We start from the raw sequence: 7,395 nt of genomic DNA, 5'->3' as shown, positions 1-7,395 counted from the left end.
ATTAATCGATTTATCAAAGGCGCCCACTTAAACAAATTTAAACTCGATATAACAAAGTGTGGCTATGGTTGTGGGCATGTCTAGGATTGGTTCCAATCAAAGAGCTTGGTACTTAGCGACCTTCATGGCTCACCTCCTCTGTCTCGGATACCTACCGGTGCCCGGCTTCCATACACTTTGTTAACTCAATAAAATATATGGTTTTAAAACATTAAAACGAAGCGTGGGTTTTCAACTCCAATGTGCACGTCGATTCGGCCATAACGTCTGGGCCGGGTTTGGGGTGTTACATTTAGTGGTATCGAGCCTAGGTTGCAACAACTCGGTACGTGGATCGGGTCCAAAATGTTTTCGAAAACTTAGGCCTAAGAAGGGTATTTTTTGAAAATAGTTTTGAAAAGTTCATTTTAAATATGGTTATGAGAAATATAGGTAAAAAGGGTACCAATTTTTCTGTTTTAAATCAAGAGTTCAAAATAAAGGAGTTTTCAAATCAAAGTTTTGAATTACTATTTTCGATAATCAAAAACATGTTTTTAAATGGATTGGAGAAAGAAGTGGCATCTGAATCCCGGCACCAAGTCTGTAAGTATATTTTCCTTACAATATATGATATTGATATTATGAATAGTCTTTGAGACCCTACTATGAGACTTTAGCTAGGGTAGAGTCAAAGCAGTAGGAATGAGGCGTAGCTAGGCTACGATGATACGAAAAATCCTTGAACCGCTATATCTACATAAGACATTTTCTTAATAAGCGGTGGAACGTTATACTAATTTCATAAAATTCATAAATCGATAATTCGATATGAGTACTAGAGGAGCTCGTGGGCGAGGTCGCGGACGTGGTCGCGGAAGGGTGCAAGTGAATCTTCATCCTCGGGGCATAGGCCGGTGAGGAGCCACCGTGTGCATAAGCAACGAGATCGGTCTTATGATCATTGCGGGGATGACGCTTTATCCCAAGCCATGTTAAGGGTTTTAGAAAGAGTGGTGGAGCTAATATGGGACGGTGAATAAGGGTCTATATCGAGCGACTCCGCCAACGGAGCGGAGGTATTTAGGGTGTATCTGGAGTGGCCCGAATGTGGCGAATATTGGTGGAGGCAACAGAGCGGATCATGGGCGACCTAGGCGCTCGGTGGAGCAAAAGTGAGGGAGGCGTGTCATTGCTACGTGACGAGGCATATCGATGGTGGATCACCGTAAGGAGAGTACCCCAATTGAGCAAGTAACACAGGAATTGTTCAAAGCGCTTTAAAGGGAGGTATGTTGGAGCAAGCTATGTGGATGCTCGTCGAAAGGAATTCTTGAATCGACTCAAGGTGATAAGGTAGTGGCAGTATGAGGCGAATTTTTGAGGCCGAGTCGATATGCTAGTGGTATAGTGGCAACCGAATATGAGCGCGATGTCCGCTTTGAGGATGGTCTCCGCGATGAGCTTAGGATATTGATAGCTCCACGGAAGGAGCGTGGTTTCTTTGCGTTAGTAGAAAAGGCTAAGATAGCCGAGGAGGTGAAGGTGAGTGAGCGACAGAATCGTGAGAAGGATCGACCTGATTCAAGAGGATTTTGACCCTCAAGTGCCACGAATTGAAGTGTTAAAGAGCAAGGATGGAGGAACCGGTTCGGCAGTTCGATAAATACTTATAGACCGCAGCTTGCGGGGACTGTGGTAGGGTGCATATGGGGAGTCTTTGAAACGAATGGAGCATGTTTTCGATGTGGGTCAAAAGAGCATAAGTTCGAGAGAGTGTCCTCGGAGGCGGTTCAGAGTGGCGGCAGAGCAAAGGGATGTCCAACCACGGTGAGGAGGACCACCACCACAGAGGGTCGTGGGCAAGGTAGAGGTGGCAATGGTAATGGACGAGGACGTGGGGCCCTGGCGAGGTGCTGGTCATCTTTGAAGCTCGACAACCGGCGTTAGTTTATGCTTTGCCGACGTCGTGAGGAGGGTGACGCTCGATGTTATAACTGATACGTTCTTCATTCATAGCATGCCTTACATCGCTTTGATTGATGTGGGTTCCACCCACTCGTATGTTGCTTGTGATGTATCGGGGGCTTTGGATGTGCTTCCTGAGAAGACTGTGAGTGGGGTATCGATAATAAGTCCATTAGGACATTCGGTTAAGGTAGATAAAATTTTTAGGCGATCAGTTAGGGACACAAGATAAAATCTTTGAAGGAGATTTGATGGAGCCGCCATTTGGGATTTTGATCTTATTCTGGGAATGGATTGGTTAATTAAGCACAAGGTGACGTTGGATTGTGCGGCAAAGAGGATGGTACTAAGAACTACCGAAGATGAGGAGATAATGGTCATAGGGGAACGAAGGGATTATTTATCCAATGTTGTTTCGGCGTTAAGAGCCGAGAAGTTGATCCGGAAAGGTTGTGAAGCGTACTTGGCCTTTGTGAGTCAAATGGGACTTGAGGAGATAACGGTGGAATCGGTTAGGACTATTAGGGAATTTCAGGATGTATTCCCAGATGAACTTCCTGGATTACCCCCGAATAGAGAAGTCGAGTTTGGAATCGACTTACTCTAGGGAACGACTCCGTGTCCATTGCACCTTATCGGATGGCACCAAAGGAGTTGGTAGAATTGAAAGCTCAGATTCAAGAGCTCTTGGATAGAGGGTTTATAAGACCAAGTGTTTCCCCGTGGGGTGCACCGGTACTGTTCGTAAAGAAGAAAGATGGGACTATGCGCATGTGCATTGACTATCGGCAGTTGAATAAGCTGACTATTAAGAACAAGTATCCGTTACCAAGAATTGATGATCTGTTCGACCAACTAAAAGGAGCCTCGGTGTTTTCTAAATCGACCTTGGTCGGGATATCATCAATTAAGAGTTAAAGAGGGGATATTCATAAGGCGGCGTTCGGGACTCGTCACGGACATTACGAGTTTCTAGTAATGCCATTTGGGTTGACTAATGCACCGCGGCATTCATGGATTTGATGAATCGGGTATTCCAGCCATACTTGGATCGGTTCGTAGTCGTTTTTATTGATGATATCTTGGTGTATTCGAAAACGGAAGAGAAGCATGAGCATCTTCGTGTAGTGCTGCAAGTGTTAAGGGAGAAGCAACTATATGCAAAGTTTAGAAAGTGCGAGTTTTGGCTGAAGGAAGTTACCTTCTTGGGGCATGTTGTGTCTGCCGAGGGGATCAAGGTGGACCTCGAAAGATTGAAGCAATTCGGAATGGAAGCCACCAAGTCGATGCGGAGATTCAAGTTTTCGGGGTTGGCGGGTTATTATCGGAGATTCGTGGAAGGATTTTCGTGTTGGCAAGACCGATTAATCTAAACTTATAAGGAAGGGAGCACCTTTTGTTTGGACAAATAAGCGACAAGAGGCTTTTGAGAGGCGAAGAAGGTTATGACTAAGCGCCGCTTTTGATTCACCAGAGTCGGTAAGGATTTCTTGTGTACTGCGATCGTCACATGTAGGTTTGGGTGCGTGTTGATGCAAGAGGGTAAAGTGGTCGCTTATGCTTCACGACGACTTAAGCCACATGAGGTGAACTACCCTACTCATGACTTGGAATTGGCGTGATAATCTTTGCACTTAAGATATGGAGGCATTACGTATGGGGAGAAATGCATCATCTATACGGATCACAAGAGTCTTAAGTACTTGCGACTCAAAAGGAGTGAATCTTAGGCGTGAAGGTGGATAGAGTTGTTAAAGGATTATGATTCGATCGAGTATCATCCGTAAGGCGAATGTCGTGGGTGATGCGCTAAGTCGAAGGACGGTGGCGTAATTAAAAGCGATGTTTGCTCGTCTAAGTTTGTATGATGACGGAAGTTTATTGGCGGAGTTCTGTGTAAGACCGACTTGGGTAGAAACGGATAAAGAAGCAACAGTTGGAGGGCGAGTCGTTGGTTGCTCGGGTTTGGCAAGTTGAGAAGGGGAGAATCGACTTTGGGTTAAATAGTGAGGGAGTTCTTTGTTTTCGAGGAAGAATTTGTATGACGAAAGACTCGACTTGAGATTGATGATTTTGAAAGAGGCACATAATGGACCTTGTGCTATGCATCCGAGGAGGGAGTAAGTTGTATCGAGACTTGCGAGAGTAATATTGGTGGCACTGGGCTTAGCGAGAAGTGACCGAATTTGTTGGGAGATGTTTGACATGTCAACAAGTGAAGGCCGAGCATCAACTACCTTCGGATTATTACGGTAGGTAAAGATACCACTTTGGAAGTGGGAAAGGGTAACTATGGACTTTGTAAGTGGGTTGCCGTTGACACCTTCTAGGAAGGATTCGGTTTGGGTGATTGTGGATAGACTCACGAAATCGCTCATTTCATACCGTCCGAACCGATTACTCACTTGAAGTTGGCCGATTGTATGTGGCGGAAATAGTGCGATTGCATGGTGTGCGATGTCGATAATTTCGCATCGAGACCCAAGGTTTACATCTCGGTTTTGGCGAAGTTGCATGAGGCATTGGGAAGCGATTGGATTTCAAGATCGGCTTTTCACCCTCGGTCGGATGGGCGATCGAGAGGGTTATTGATTTTAGAGGATATGTTGAGGGTTGTGCTATTGAGTTTAAAGGCATTTGGGAGGACCATTTGCCCTTAGCGGAGTTCGCATATAACAACAGATTACCAAGCAAGTATTCAGATGGCTCCATATGAGGCACTATATGGGCGAAGGTGTCGCTCGCCTACTTGTTGGGCGAATTGGGGAAAGGCAAATACTTGGGCGAGTTGGTGGCGAATCTGAAGACAAGATTAAGGTGATCGAAGCGGTTAAAAGGCGGCGGATCGACAAAAGTCTTATGCCGATCTGAAGCGTAAGGATATTGAATATCGGTAGGAGACATGGTCTTTTGAAAGTTTCGCCTTGGAAGAAGATCTTGAGATTTGGAAAGAAGGGTAAGTTGAGCCCACGGTTTATTGGACCTTATCGAATCATTAAGCGGATAGGGCGGTGGCTTATCAACTAGAGTTACCTCGAATCTGGATCGCATTCACGATGTCTTCCATGTGTCCATGCTAAAGCGATATCGTTCGACCCAACTCATATCGTGCGATTGCGAAATTGAGGTACAATGATTTGACCTTTGAAGAGGAACTGTGCAAATACTTGATCGTGATGTCAAGGTGTTGAGAAGGAGGTCGATCCGTTGGTGAAGGTACTTTGGAGGAACCATGGCAAGGAAGAAGCTACTTGGGAGACCGAAGAGGCAATGCGTCGTGATACCCTCAACTGTTTGGACTGTAAATTTCGAGGTCGAAATTTCTTTAAGGAGGGTGGAGTTGTAACATCCTGATTTTCGGGTTTTTGCGAATCTTGATATTTTAAGTAAATTTCTAAAATTTGGTATGTGATTATGGAATTCATAATGTGGGTATGTTAATGGGCTTATGGAAGGCCCATGAGTTGGCCAAAACCCGGTAGAATTTTTAAAATTTTGGACTTAGGAGTTAGAGGTTCTGGCTAGGTGCCCTTATATTAAGTTATGGGTAAAATGTATCACAAAAAAGAGCTTTGGTAAAGTGGCAAGGGTGACGCCACTAAGCTCCTAAAAAGGTGGCGTGTGGAGCATAAGGAAGTCTGGGTTCGATTCCTGTGTTGGCAAATAAGAGGATTTATTTTTATGTGCGGGAAGGGTAAGTGTTGGAACCTAAGTGGATTCGTAAGAGGAGAGTTGGATCAAGTCAAATGCATAAATTAAGGAGGGATAAGGGAGAGATTTTAGGATTTGAGAGAAGGATAGAGCTTAGCCGTTTGGAAGGGAGATTTGAGAGGGATTTTCGGAGAAGGATATCGGGCTAGTTAATTTTGGCATTAGGGTGCAGGTGTGCCGATTTCTTCTTTGGTATGTAGCCTTCTTCTCTTTTCTTTCTCCTCTTGCCAATTGTTCTTAAGCTAATCCTCTCTTTTCTCTTTCGTTATTTCTTCCACAAACTCTCTACTTCTTATTCTTCCTCTCTTTCGTTTATAGTAAAAGCCAGAACCTATCATTCTTCTCGTTTCTAATCGAATATCAATAAGCCAAACTCAAGGAGTCAAAGGAAGTCGATTGCTCTATAAAGGTATACACTTGTTCTTTTCTTTTTAGCCGATTCTTGTTATTTTAAAAAGCCTTTCAACTCTTTTGTCAACACCCTTTTGGTCCATAACCACTTTTTCTTCAAATGACCCAAAAGCCAAAAACACAAACACCCTTGGGTGACTTGGTGGCCGATTCGTAGGATCCTTGTGGTACGGGTTCTGCTAGTGTTTTAGAGCTGCGACTGCGTTGAATCGGAGTTAACACGAGATTGAAACCGTTTGGGTAAGTGAACCTTGGTAAGTGCTCGTAGCTTTAATCAATTCAATTTTAGGGAGTTTAAGAAAAGCGAAACCTCTCTAATTTAGGAGATGGCGAATATGGGCATAGACTTTATGGGGTCTTCTTTTAATATTTTTGGTTTATTTATTGAAGGAGCAGCAAGGTGTAGTGTCGTTTTGGAGTAGCTTGGATCACGGAGTAGCTAGGCCTAGTCATCAATCGCGACAAAGGTAAGGTGCCTAAGGCCATTATGGATGGTGGCGAATGTGTAAGTGTTAATATTGGAAAGTTCTTATTTTGGTTCAATTATTGCGAGCTGATCTATTTAACAATTGATTATAGGAGAAATCGTGTAGGAGATCTCGTCAAGGAATATCGCAAATCGTGTGTAACGAACCCTTTTTCATAGCTTAAAGCGATAAATCTTAGAAAAGTCGAAATCTTGAAATTCGGCATTTCGAGGACTTATGAGCAATGACGCTCACTAGTTAGTTAGAATCGATGAGACGATGATCGAGAATGATGGAAACAGAAGAGTGTGATTTTTGGCGTTCTTGGTAAGTTGGGCCTCGAGGGTCGAAGTGGGGCCCATTGGGCTTCGGGCCCATTTGGGTAAAATTGGTAGAATATGAAAACTAGTTAAATTAGCATCGAGACCGATAAAACCATTATGGAATATAGGCTAAATGGGCCTAGATGACGAAATTGGCTAAGTAGGGCCCATTAAGGGTTTTAGGCCCAATAACTCGTTCTCGCTAAAATGGGCGAGAATCACTTGGTTGCACCCATGAATTGTTAAGTAATCATTAATAAACATGGAAACCCTAATTTGTGGTAAAATTACAAGATTACCCTTATAATATGAAAATGACCGTTTTGCCCTAGGTAAAATGACCATTATACCCCTAGGGTTTATGTATGATTTTAATACATGGGATTTTGATAAATATGGTATGTATGATATGCACATGAAATGTATGATACGCACATGATATGTATGATATGCACATGAGGTAATCATAAATGCATTGGGTTGGGTTTTATATGGATGGAGGAAGTGAAAAGGGCTTATGCCCCGCTTATAAAAGG

This window comes from Gossypium arboreum, chromosome 12 (assembly GCF_025698485.1).
Source record: "Gossypium arboreum isolate Shixiya-1 chromosome 12, ASM2569848v2, whole genome shotgun sequence".
NCBI lineage: Eukaryota > Viridiplantae > Streptophyta > Magnoliopsida > Malvales > Malvaceae > Gossypium > Gossypium arboreum.
Note: the sequence above shows the minus strand (reverse complement) of the source record.